The sequence below is a fragment of the Sus scrofa genome, chromosome 5 (genome assembly GCF_054392235.1).
Source record: "Sus scrofa isolate SSC_HxYL_T2T_F1_AM1 chromosome 5, Sscrofa_HxYL_maternal_Yorkshire_Landrace_v2.0, whole genome shotgun sequence".
Taxonomy (NCBI): Eukaryota; Metazoa; Chordata; class Mammalia; order Artiodactyla; family Suidae; genus Sus; species Sus scrofa.
Genome location: NC_139387.1, coordinates 98186318 through 98200589, shown reverse-complemented (window position 1 = coordinate 98200589; position 14272 = coordinate 98186318). Strand labels below are relative to the sequence as shown.

Below are 14272 nucleotides of genomic sequence, written 5' to 3'. Positions count from 1 at the left end.
CAAAGCTTGCTGGGTTGATGAAGATAAAATTATTTCTAAATGTAGGCTTGTCCAATAAGAGAGGCTACTTTCAGAGTTCCCAGTGTGGCACAATGGGATCAGTGGCACCCTGGGAGCAATGGGATGCAGGTTTGATACCTGGCCAAGCACAGTGCGTTAAGGGTCTGGTGTTGCTGCAGCTGCAGCTTAGGTCCTGACTGTGGCTTGGATCTGATCCTTTGCCAGGGAACTCCATATGCTGTGGGGTGGCCAAAACTGAAAGAAGGAAGGAAGGAAGGAAGGAAGAAAGAGAGAGAGAGAGGGGGGGGGGGAGAGAGAGAGAGAGAGAGAGAAAGAAAGAAAGAAAGAAAGAAAGGAAGGAAGGAAGGAAGGAAGGAAGGAAGAAAGAGAGAAAGAGAAAGAGAGAGAGAGAGAGAGAAAGAAAGAAAGAAAGAAAGAAAGAAAGAAAGAAAGAAAGAAAGAAAGAAAGAGAAAAAGAAAAAAAGATGGATGTAACAAATCATTCTGACACTTATGGCTACTAAATGTTACCTATTTATACTGTGGGGATCAGTGAAGTATGAATACTCATTTTATTTCAGAGAATTATGAAACTTTGGAGTTGAGAGGACCTTTGAAATTAAGTCCTATTCCCCTCATAGTTTCACAGATGAGGAAACTAAGATCCAGAAAAAGCAAATGACTTGCTCAACATCACCCAAATATTCGTATAAGAGCTGGAAGTGAAACTCGGGTTTCCTCTTTCAGGGCTCTTACTTCCAAACCAAGTTGCAATAAACCCTTTACTTTTTTGTAAGGGTGCTAATTGCCAAAGAGGTCATGGTTTGTCTTTTAAAAACACTCTCTCTCTCTCTCTTCCCCAACCCTGCCGCACCACCCCCCCCCCCAGCAATGAAAGAATATGCTTAAGGCAAAAGCTATCAACTAAATAGTAATCTATCTAGCTTTCCACTATTAGCATTATATGGAAAACAGAAAAAATACATGTTCTTTGTTAATTCAATGCCTAAAAGACGCTTTTAGACAAAGCCCAGTCAATTACTCCAGATTCTTTGCTGTCTGCTTGTAGGTTTGTTTGATTTTATACAGAAAATGGTTAGTGTTTAAACATAAAAGCCTACAATGAACAGACCGGAACTTTTTCAAGGACTCAAAATAAATATTATATTATTATACTTAGTCTTTGACAAGCAATATTTGTTCCAAGGTGACAGTCGTGGACCTTCCATACTGTAGTTATTCAGAGTTCGCCTCAGCAACTTCATTTATTTTACAAACTCAATCATAAGCTCAGACGACTAGGAAAAAAAGACAATTCAGAAACACACATTTAAGCATAAATTTCTTCAAAAGCAAGGTAAAAGTTTAATAGGTATTATCCACACTTGAGAGTTAAAAACATTCTTAGGTCTCCTGAAATCTGGCATCATCTTAATCTGAATCATCTGCTCGAAGCAGAGGCAGAAGTAAGAGAGGCCAGAGAACCTCACCTACGTACCAGGATGTACACCCTTCCTCTTTAGTCTGAGATGAATGATCTTGTTAGTCCCTTGTAGCATCCGAATATCCTGTTCCTTTCAGTTCTCCTTTTTATTATTTGCTGCAAAACCTAAATAAGGCTCAACATGTGTCTCAGGGACAGGGAGAGCTAGCGTAAAAATAAGACACATAGCAAAGAAGGCTTCAGGTAACACCTAAAGGTACACAGGAATGCGTATTAAGATAAAAATAGTCTAATGGAAACAACCTAAATGTCCATTGACAGATGAAAGGATTAAGAAGGTGTGGTACATAAATACAATGGGATACTCCTCAGCCATAGAAAAGAACAAAATAATGCCATTCACAGCAATGTGGATGTAATTAGAGATTCTCACACTAAGTCAAGGAAGTCAGAAAGAGAAAGACATTGTGATGGAAACTGATGGAGGATAAGGTGAAAAAAATATACATATATATGTGTATATGACTGGGTCACTTTGCCATACAGCAGAAATTGACAGAACACTGTAAATCAAATACAGTGGAAAAAAAAATAAAAATCTTAAAAAAAGAAAGAGAAAGACAAATACCATGTATCACTTATATGTGGAATCTAACGTATGGCACAAATGAACCTACCTACAAAACAGAAAAAGACTCACAGACGTAGAGAACAGACCTGTGGTTGCCAAGGGGGAAAGGGAGGGAGCGGGATGGACTGGGAGATTGGGGCTAGTAGATGCAAACTTTTACATTTAGAATGGATAAGCAATGAGGTCTGACGCTATAGAGCACAGGGAACTATAACCAACCTCCTGGGATAGACCATAATGGAAAATAGTATTTAAAAAAGAATGTGTTCATATCCATATGACTGAGTCACTTTGTGGTACAGCAGAAATTGGTACATTATAAGCAAACTCTTCTTTAACAAAAATTTTTTGGGAGTTCCCATCATGGCGCAGCGGTTAACGAATCCGACTAGGAACCATGAGGTTGTGGGTTCGATCCCTGGCCTTGTTCAGTGGGTTAAGGATCCAGCATTGCCGTGAGCTGTGGTGTAGGTCAAGCGGACATGGCTCAGATCCTGCATTGCTGTGGCTCTGGTGTAGGCCGGTGGCTACAGCTCCGATTAGACCCCTAGCCTGGGAACCTCCATATGCCATGGGAAACGGCCCTAGAAAAGGCAAAAAAGACAAAAAAAATTTTTTTTTAAAAGAGAAAAATATTCTAAGCAAGCACCCAGAAGTTAGACATGTTGAGATGTTGATACTCTCAAAATAAAAAGCATTAAACATATACAGATCTATTTTCTTATTAAAAAAGGGGTGTTTATACATCGTTTTTCTAAATTTACATGAGTAATAACATTGGAATTCTGAGTACGTTTGGCAAGCTTGAAAGAATCATCATTCCTTCAACCTAAGAGAATTACATTAATTTAGAAAAACCACACTTCCTGGTATTCATTTCTTACACACAATATAGTAACACGAACACTAACCTTAATACTATAGCTGAAAATGCCTTAGACAAAATTTTATGAATTAACCTCTAAGGTTTTACATTATAATTTCAGAGATGGAGTTCCACAGCAAAAGCAATGACTGGTACCAATAAATGAGAACAGTTTCTCTTAAAGAAAATATACCTTAAAGAGCACAGAAATAGCTCTTTAGCAATCCTATTTTTATAGAAAACATTTTAACTTTCTAGTAAAATATTAATATTCCTTGCATTGGCTCCAGCAGCAAGCAAGAAAGTTGATAATGCAGATCCAGGAAATGAGGGGATTGCCAATTAAAAACGTGGGGAGAGAAATTATCCATTTCCCTGAAGGAACATACAGAGTCCTTTTCAGATAAGTACATTTAAAGAAAACTGTTTTGGACAACACCACTTCCATTGTACGCTTTTGGCTTTCTTTCACATGACTGTCTTTACAGATACTCTTAGTCCTGGTGGGAAATCTATACTGGAAATGCTTCCTTTGCCACTAGGCAGAGAATATACACAGTAATTAAGTATCAGAGTTAAAATGTTATTGTTGGTTTTTGTGTGTGACTGGCAAAAAAGACAGACTTTTACCAATATGGTGGCTTATACTAAACAAAAATAAAGGTGAGCAGACTATTAAAAAAAAAAAAAAAGACTAAAGGAAGGGAGAAGACCTTAAATTTTCTTTTTGAAACAACACAGCAGTAATAGACCAGCTGATTAGCAGGGACATTGTTCCATATGCTCTGTATGCTGCCCAGAAATAGGAGCAAAATGGCAGAATAAACATCCAGTGTCTCCCACTCTAACTTCTTTGATGAGGTCAAAGAAATGTATTTATAACAGCACTGGAAAACGAGAAAGAGTGGTGTCCACACTAAAGAGGTAAGATAACTGTCAAAGATACAGAGCCGCGAGGACTGACCTCTTGGTGAAACCAGACCCGGAAAACAACGCAGAGGAGCGAAGGAGTGTGGGATGAGAGAGATTACGGGGAACTTCAGGCAGAAGGAGGTCGGGGAGCAATTGCCACAGTGATTAATTGGGGCAGTGCCTTTAGAAGAACTGGGTTTGTCAGCCCGCCCCCCACCTTCTGAATACACAGAGCCAGAGAGAGCAGTGATTGCCCAGAGGCTGAAACAGAGGAATGTGGGCTCAGGGACCAAAGAGCTAGGGCAGTTCGTTGTCACAGGGAGCTAGTGATGCTGGCCTCTCCTCCCTGCAGGATGTCTTCTGCCTCCACAACCACTGAGACAAGGCCTGTAATCTGCACCAACTTCACCTAAAATGTAAACAAGTTATTCAAGCTTGTATGCCAACATAACTCAGAAGGCGAGACAAGGAAAAATACGGGCCATCGTAAAGAAACAAGAAAGAAAAAGAAGGCATGGTACAAGGCGGAAAAAGAAACAATGAAAAATGTATCGAGTTTAAATCCCTTTTTTATGAATAGCATAAAAATTATTTTTATTATAATTTGGAATTAAAATTTCAGATGATCCCAAATTGGAAAGTGATGAAGCACAAGGAAAGAAAAAATACTAATATTATTTTGTTTTCTGGGAGCATCTAAATGCTGATGAGCTCTAGTTGGTGTCCAAAACTAATTGTTTAAACATATCCTAAGAATTTAAAGATAAATTTTCTGGTAAACATAGTGGGTTAAATACACATATTCATTTTATCTCCTTTGAAATGCCTCTAAAAACGTAAAATGAAATTAAGTACACACATACACACACACACACTTTAAACCAATAATAGCAAAGAGAATTGGAAAGGAAATGAGAGCAAATGAAGGATGTACAACAAAGAGAGAAAGAAAACCGTTGGATAAAGTGGTAACTGACTTAATACATTAAACTAAATTTTATGTCTGAAGAGAGGGAAATTAACAGGAAAGGACAATTTGTGCAGGAAAAAAACTCCAAATACTTTAGGAACTGGAGGTTCCAAGTCTCTCCAAAGACGAAGGTGAAAGTTTGTGAAACTAAAGAAAGGAATCTTCGAAGAAAGTCTGCATAAGGAGCCGTCGGACCCCCAGCATCCTCCCCTGTACCACCAGGCAGTGAGTACCTCTAACACAGCTTTAAAAGATACAGGAGAGGAAAAGATTCGGAAGAGACGGCATCTGAGAAGTTCTACATTCCAAGAGCATGAGGCACAGCTGGGAGATTAAAGGACGATCTACAAGAACGCTGGGACCCCTCCAACCCTCGGGGCAGTTTCATTACCCCCATCCCACTCTGGACAGGACACTGGAGAAATCCCCTCTGCAGAAACCATCCCATCCTAGACAAGGATCCATTGACAAGGTTGAACCCAGCTTGTATAGGCAGTATTATTATTATTTTTTTTTGGCCACACCCAGGGCACATGGAAGTTCCCAGGCCAGGGACTGAACTCGTGCCACAGAAGCGACCCCCAAGCCACAGCAGTGACAAGACTGGATCCTTAACCTACTGAGCCACTGGGGAACTCTGTGCAGACAGTATTCTTGATGGAGTTGTTTATGACAAGTGCATTCTGAGTGTCTGAACACCTTCTCTGATTGAGTGATGCCCATCCCATGCCATACCCATTGTCAAATATTTTTAATATTACACTTGGGATTTCCCAGTAAATAACAGGTTCTACTCTTAGTTACTATGAAGCCCAGGAGTCAGTAAGACCCAGCCTTATGCACAGAACATTCAAATCAGCTATATGGAGCCTCAGTGTTAAGTGTGAATAGGCAGCCAAGGGTTACCAGATATTTGAAGACAGACGCCAATATGCAAAACAAAGATTAAATAACAACAATAATAATAAATAAACAGAATTTGTTGATAGCAGAGGTAATGCAGGGAGCAGGAGAAAATTTCAAAAACATTATACTTTCAGAAAAATATAAAAAGAGATTTATTCACGAAACAAGAATAGGATGCTATTTTAAAAAGAAAGAAACCATTAGAAATGTAAGAAAGAATCCTTTCCACATAAACAGAACGTTTTTAAGCAAAAAAAAAAAAAAAAAAAAAAAAAGGTTAAGAGCATAAAGTAGAAATTTCCCAGAAATTAAATCAAAGTAATAAAGATGGAAAGTTGGACAGAAGGAGGGAAAGAAAGTGAATCACAGGATCAATCCAGAAGGTTGGAGATCTGAAGTATTGTTTTAGATAAACAGGAAGGGGAAAATAATAATGAATTAATACAAGACAATACATCACAGTTGAAAAATTATACAGATTAAAACCTCAGAATGACAGCAATGTACTGAAACATGGGGCTTGCTGGTAAAGAACTATAGATACTCACTGAGCAAAGAGTTATGAGCACATTTGCTTTAAGGTAAAATAATTAGTGATGAGTCTTCCTGCATTTGAGGGGTTCAACAATCACAAGACCACAACATGCCAATTTTTCAGGAGCAGTTGAGTTGGAAAAAACGGTTTTCTTGTGGTTCAAGGAAGTACTGTTCCCTGATAAAAGAACCATTATCTTTCACTTAAGACCAAGGTCTTCCTTGGAACCTCATACATCAGATGGTTACCTCTGAAAACTCACGACTGCCCCCAAGGAGGTCTCCACTAACTGGTCTAATAATGCCTAGAATTCATTTCTCTATCTGTCCAACTTTCATCCAGAATAAGAATCTTGAACAATCCTAGAGATGTACCTCCACCAACAGCAGCATAGCTGTCATCAAACATTCATTGAGTCCATGCCCTGTGAGCATGAAAATACTTTGGGAAGCAGGATTATCAGGAAAAGAGAGATAAGCAAAACAACTGGGGGGGAAAAAAAAAAGGAACTTATTATATGGAAAATTTCAAAAGAAAAAGAACAATATAATATAAACACCCGTACATTCAGCTTCAACAATTTTCAACTCTGCGCAACCTTATTTTATGAATACCCCATCGAATGTTCCTCATTCCCATGTCCACTGGATTATTTAGAAACAAAGCTAAAACATCACAGCATTTCACCTGTAAATAAATATATGTATATACTTTGGAATGGATAAGCAATGAGATCCTGCTCTACAGCACTGGGAACTATATCCAGTCACTTACGATGGAGCATGATAATGGGAGAAAAAGCATGCATACATGTATGTGTGACTGGGTCACCTTGCTGTATAATAGAAAATTGACAGAACACTGTAAACCAGCTATGATGGAAAAAATAAAAATCATGAAAAGTATATATATGTATATAATATATAATTATATATGCATCTATATGAAATGCGTATTTCAGAGGTTAAGAATTTTTTTTAATGTAACAATTTATTATCATAACTATAGATAGTTAACAGTGAATCCATAATATTAATAACTTTCTAATCAGTGCTCACATTTCTCCAACTGTCTAATAATTTTATTTCCCTTTAGCTTATTTGAAGCAGAAGCTAATTTCTATTTGGTTGCCCAGTGGTACAGTGTACTGGAAAACAGAATATATTCTGGATTATTTCTTTTCAGTTTTCAGCTTTCAAATTTGGTTACCTACAGCTTCCAGAGAGGACCAATGGTTTTGGGCATTTGAGGGGGTTTGGAGGGAGGCTGTGTGTGTGTTTTAGAATCACTCTAGGTTTAAACATGATTATTTCAATCCACTGCAGTTGTTATTTTACTAATGCTCAAGTTGTCCCATCTTAGGCTGTAGAAAGCTGTTCCTTGTTTGTTTCAGAGTATTTTAGACATAATCCCCAAATTTACAGATAGTTTGCCTACTCTTAAGTCTGGTAAATTATTCTAGGCTCATTGTTACACGTGTCCTACCCAAATCTGGAATCAATTCTCTCCTAAGAAGCCCTGATTATTTTTAGGGAGGAACAGTATTGAGAGACTGAAATCCGAGTTTTGAACCTGGTTAATGAACACAGGGATGTTCATTTTTACTGAGCTGCTCATTGTTTCCAGGTCTTTTCTGTGAACAGAGGTAAGGAGTCCATACTGGGTTGTTTTGTTTTGTTTTTTGTATTAAAACGCATCACAATTTCAACTGACAATTACACTATAAATTCAAGATTATAGGGTGTTTACTTAACGCTATTTCATCTTAAATTTGAATTACCTTCTTCCATGCCAAAAAATTTAATTCCTAACACCGACATAGTTTCTCATTTGTTTTATTCCACGATATACACAACAATGACAGAGACAGAGAGAGAAGAAAAAAAGAAAGGAAGAAGGAAGGAAGGAAGGAAAGGAGCAAAGAAGGAAATCTAAAACTGTAACGATACTATCATCAACAGTAAAATTAGAAGAAAACAGTTTAAGGTTTCTTTTTTGTTAGAAAATGTTTGTTCTTGGGGTACTTCTACAGATAAATAGTCACTTGAAATAATTTCTCTTTCTATTTTGAGACTCAGGTTCATATGTGCTATTCCACTTTCAATTTTTAGAGATTGCTTTGTCTTATAATTAACTTTGTTTTATAATCAGGCAAAATATGTATACATATATTTTTTCTTTTTAGGGCTGTACCTGCGGCACATGAAAGTTCCCAGGCTAGGAGTTGAATAGGAGCTGCAGCTGCCAGCCTACACCACAGCCACAGCAACACCCGATCCAAGCCACATTTGTGACCTACAATGCAGGTTGAGGATCCTTAACCCACTGACAGAGGCCAGGGATCAAACCAGCATCCTCAAGGATACTAGTCAGGTCCTTAACCTGCTGAGCCTGCCATGGGAACTCTTAAAGCGCATACATGTTTTTTAATTCAAAACAGAAACAAAATATTCAAAGACATTTAACTTCTTTCTAATCCTGTCCCCTCCACCTTGTTTCCTCACTCACTCCCTCACAAATAACTTTTTCCTAAGTTTTTTTTTAAATATAAGCAAATTTATATTCAGATTACCTTCTTCGTAGATAAATGGCAGCATATCATAAACACTTCGTGCCACCATGGTTTTTTTAACTTAATAATAAATTGTGGCAATCATTCCATAAACTTATTAATTTTTTAAAGTATGTTATTTTGTAGCCCAGGTGAAAAATTTGGCTATAAAATAGGAGCATTAGTAGGCGGCTGCTGGGAAAAGGAAGATTTAATCCAAATGAATTATAAAAAAAAATATGCAGATTGGAGCTTTGTAGTAAACCTTCAAAAAATGACTCACCAAATTCACAGCATCGTGCTGGGAAAAATCAGAGTAGGTGGCTTTGCTTCTGAGAGGCATACACAGTGTACAATTTTACCATGCAAAATGCTTTTGCTACTACAATTTTCCCTTGCTTTGCCTTTTTGAAAAGTAATGTTCCTTCCTATTTTAGCAGCACCATTTGCATTCCTATTATTCACACTGAACTGGGATTTCCATTTTTATCTTCCCTTTGTTACTTGTTTTCATTCCAGCACTTTCTCTTCTTGCTCTTTGCCTTTCGTTTATCTTGCCCTTAAATGGAGGCCTCATGCTATGGGAACAGTGCCATGAATTTTTTTCTCCATCATGTCAGGCCTTGTCCCAATTTAATAATATAAGTTCTCTTGACCCAGTGCCAAGAAACCTAGGACGTCCCACACACGTTTGCTATGGAAACACCTTCATGACTAATGGTCCCTCAGATCAAGGCATTTTAAGTGGTTTTCATTTAAAAAAAAAAAAAATATTCTGTAGCTTAGGAAAAAAAGACACCAATTCTCTAAAAGTTGTGAGTTGCCAGATGCTTACAACCCCATCCCAAGGTATGTACGTAATGAAAGCAAGAGTTCATGCATACTCATCCCTGTCTTTGAGCAGCCTCTGTGCTCTTCTGCTGGGCTTACAAGTTCCCCTGGCCTGGGTTGTGCCAAGTTCTTTCCTTAGAACAGAAGCACAGACATTCAAGACCCTGCGTGATTTGGAAGCTGCCAAATCACCGGATCATGTCCCACTATTTTTCCTCTCTATTTTCCCTCATAATTGTAAACTCTACAGACACCAGCCCCCACCCCCAGGCCACTTTGCCTTTGTTCAAGCTTTGCCTTTGCCTGAGAAGACTGGGTTTGTCTTCCAGGTGAATCTCTCTTTCATTCTCAAACACCTTGGTCAGGCATCTTCTTTTCTAAGACTTCCCTGACCTGCCTTTTTCTCCTGCCCAGGGACAGCTGATCATTCTCTCTTCTGTATGATTTCCTATGTGTCCTTGGAACTGTGGCCATTTAAAGGGCAGAAACAGTGTTTTTGTTCATTCTCCAACCCCTGCCACCATGCCTGATAAGTAAGGGTTTTGCTCAATTAATGATGGCGAATTAAATGACTTGAATGAGTAAACGTGCATGTGATGTGCTCTCCCGAGGGGAAAAGGGGGACTAACATACCGGCTACATACCTACTGCATTGAAATGTCTCTATTTAGATCTCCTCTGTTCCAAGTCTCTGTTAGAAAAGGATGGAGTTTTAATACATATCTCTGGCTTCTGACTGTGAAGAATGGCATAAAACAGTGGACACAACAGCCAGACAGAAACAAGATTTTGGCTTTTACTTGAAAGAGGCCAAGTGGGCTTTGCCACTCTCTGTTCTTTTAGCACTGATCTTCAAAACGCACTCAGACAATCGACCCTCCAAAGAATCCTCTCTACCCCATTCAGGGCCTTCATGTATGGTGCCTCCATGCTGCCCACATGAGCCCAGTCTCGCTTCGGTCATGACCCTCCAATCTTCACCTTCCATTCCCTACCCTCTGCCCTTCATGGAAGCCTGGCCTGTCCTGCAGGTCACGTCTCCAGATTTCAAGTGGTGAGTTGCTAGTCTGATTATTTTCTCTCTCCCAATGAGGAAAGAGTAGGGTGGTGGCTCCCTGGTGCACTGAGATAAAATTATAGATGGCTTTGTTCCTGTATGTTTCTGTTCAGTAGATCTCAGTTTGACAAAGGGTCTCTCATTCCTTTTTAGAGCATCTTCATGATGCCAGGGATGAGGCAGGTTTTGGAACTGACCAATGAGAAGCACAATCACAGGATGCAGGCACGTTGTGCTCTCTAACAAAAGCCATCCAAAAAGCACACCCTGCTATATGGTCCACCTCCTGGATGGCGAAGCAGTGACTCTGCAGCTCAGTGGAGACAGAAGGAAACGATTTCCTTTGTAATCCACCATCGGAAGTCATTCCTATTCTAGTTATGCCTTCAGAATCTACAAACGCGATGAACTAACTTGAGGTCAGCTCCCTGACCACAGAAGTGAGATTTTATTACTTAATCCATTCATGTCTTTGCAATAAATGTGATTTTTAGATCCAAGGTCATCTGGAAGCTGATAAATGCATTGTACAAAAAGACAGTGCTCAGCCCTCCAGTCCCACCTGAGGGATGGATCGGAAGTCAGCAATCCCAGTCCCTAGGAGGACCTCACTCCCACTGCTTTTTCTCCCATCAGAGGGCCTCACACCTTTCCCCAGCAGCCACTCTTCCTTTCCCGACTCTATAGCTGCAGGCCTCCGGAGAGCAGATTTCTCCAACACTAAACAAATAACTTTTTTTTGAGACTTATTTTCCACTCACTGATACTCTCTGGGCTTCCAGTAAAATTTGAAGTTTGCCTCACATGCCAAAGGAATTAAAGACCTACTTTTGGAGAAGATGGAAAGGGGATTCTCAAGGCACCTGGGGAGACCGATCGTCAACCAGCAGCGCAAAAAAAGGGGAGGCAGCGGCGGCCCATTTCCTGGGTCTCACAGGGCAGCATCTTTATGAAAAATGAGCTCAGCTGTTAACAGCCCGGGGGGCGGGGGGAAGCGCTATCTACCACATCACAGGCAGCACAGAAGAACAGGATGTTATGAGTACAGCGTGAACCTCAGAGCCAGAGTCAAAACCATGCTCAGTGCTCCCCAGGCACTTGTTTACCTTGTTTTCTTCCAGCTTGACGAGCAAACCCTTCTCTTATGCAAAGTGTAAGCAAAGTACCTGAGAAAGGAGCTGTGCAGAAGTGATACATCTCCTGAGGTTCACTTCATGATTGAAAAGAAAGCCCGCTCTGGTTTATGACAACACACCACCAGAGTGGCCTGCGGCTCCTCCTTAATCCTTAAAGGGCCCACACTTTCGCTCCATGTCCCCTCCTGTGTAGCCCAAGGAGCCCCAGAGCCACTGGAGGATATGCATCTACAGGTCAATTCCTTTCCACCAGACTCTGTGACTATACAAGGAAGAGGCTTGAGATTCTACTGTAAACACTGCCTGGGAGTTGACAACAAAACCAAGTAGTAACAGGGGTACTGACTGCTCCACTGAAGGTGAAGAAAATGTAACCCCCCAAAGTGGCTACGCTTACTAAATTCTCATCATCCTCAGGACCACCCTTTGTAAAAATGAGCGCCCCACCAGCTGTCGGTTTCAATTTCATCAAGTATCACTGCCAAGTTGATAGCATACTGGCTAAGAAAGAAGGGCTTATCTGGGTTTGAATCTGTTTCTACTACTTGCAGGGGATCTTGTGCTATAGTTACTTAACCTTTCTGGGCCTCAGGGTTTTTTTTTTTTTTTTCTCAAAAGATAAAAAGGACTATTGTAAGAATTAAATAAGACAATACATATGAAGGACTTACACAAGGTCTGCTATTTGAGGAATGTTCAGTAAGTATTATGCCAGTATATTAATCAGGACCCCACTGGTTGTAAGTGAAATAGCTCCAATACAAACTTGCTTAAACCAAAAAAAAAAAAAAAAAAAAGGAAATTATTGCCACACACTCACACACTGTTGAAAGTTCCAGTGGTCACTTTGGTTCTGGCACACACAGACCTGGAAGCCCCAGAACTTGGTGCCCAACCCCAATGCCTTCCTGCCTTCTTCCACCTTGTGGCTCTGCCATGCTCTTTGGCCTTCATTCTTCGGCAGGATCGTTCCACAATCCCAGGCTTCCATTCTCCCAGCTGAGAAAGCTGGGTGAAGAAATCTCTATCAAGAGCTCCTTCTTTGTAATCTCTCTGATGGGACTAGACCATTGCTGAAGCCCTCCTAGCTTGAGAGAGAAGATGTGCTCGTTGGCCAGGCCTGGGTCATGGGTTTATCAGGGAGCAGGAGGGTGCCGATGCCTCGCCTATGCTGCAGCAACGGAGGGTAGCAAAGGAAGACGAGAGTGCCCTGCCACCCAAAAAGGGGGCATGGATGCCAAGTAGACAGCCCTGCAGTCCCCCAAACTAATTTTTCTTTCCTTAAAGTCACTTGCTGGGTGAAGAGGGAATATGCAAACTTCACCTTCAAGTTGTGACAGCAAGGTCAGCTAAGGCTAGGATGGAACAAGTTCTCCCGGATGCCTGCCAAGACGAAAGAGATAGGTATGTCAGATCTCTAATCTCTCAAGATACTGAGTTGACATAGGTACCCAAAGGCCATTCCAGGAGTGGAAAAGCTAAAGGTTACCTGCGGGTTGGCTTTTTCTGTTCACCGTGTGTGCACCTGGCATTTTTTTAATTGGTTCTGATTCATTTGAATCTTTTAAATATGTATTGTCTGTGTCTTCATATTGAGAAGTTCGTGGAGAGTTCTGTGGTGGTTTAGTGGTTAGGACGTGGTGCTTTCACCACAGTGGCCCGGGTTCAATCCCTGGTATCCCACATCAGGCTGCTGCATGTCACAGCCAAAAACATTCATCAATCTGGTATCTTCTCATTTTGCCCTCATTAAATATCACTTAGAAATAGTGTCCCTTAGGGAGCTCCCTGGCAGCTCATCAGGTTAAGGACCCAGCATTGTCTGTTCAATCCCTGACCCAGGAACTTTTGCATGTGGCCAAAAAAAAAAGAAAGAGTGTCCCTTCATCCTAGTGTCCCTTCATTCTAGTGTTTCATCATTTGGTGAATAAAGAGGAGAGCTCGAAATATCCCCAGGTTTCTAACACCCTTGCCAGAAAGATTACAGCTTTTTAAAAAAAATTTAAACAAACTTGTATGACGTGTTCCTTTTTATAAAAGCAAGTCAGGACTAGTTCTAGAAAGGCAGGAGATACAAACAGGTACACAGAGACGATAGCATCATCCTCCAGAGCAGCTGTGGTTAAGTATCTTCATGTTCAGCCTTTTCCTATGGCACCCTGGCTTACTGAATATCTTAAACCGAAGGAGTTTGACAAAAACAGCAGAAGCTGGAAGTGCACTCTGATCTCTTCCTCCTTCCTCTTTCTTCCCCAAGCAGGCCTCCTGTGAAAGGGGCCCTTCCTGCACCCAGGGGAACAAAGCATCCTGACCCATGGAGATAAAGGACACCAGGAAGAATCCTAGCAAACAGGCTTGGCTACGTTTCCCCAGCTTAGGACACATACCTCTTACTCTGACACACTGTGCTCCTCATCGAAGCCAGCCCAACTTA

The 14272-nt window shown here is 40.5% G+C and overlaps 1 protein-coding gene across 12 annotated transcripts in view; it reads right to left on the bottom strand.

Moving 5' to 3' along the window:
• Positions 1-14272, bottom strand: part of LOC102159120 (uncharacterized) — a 654277-nt gene that overhangs the window by 181483 nt on the left and 458522 nt on the right. Inside the window, exon 1 of one of the 12 annotated variants that reach the window (XR_014804453.1) lies at positions 11809-11950. The exons of the other annotated variants lie outside the window; for them this stretch is intronic. The gene's annotated coding sequence lies outside the window, so the exon portion shown is untranslated. Of the gene's footprint in view, positions 1-11808; positions 11951-14272 lie in introns of those variants that run through there. 12 annotated transcript variants of the gene reach the window in all.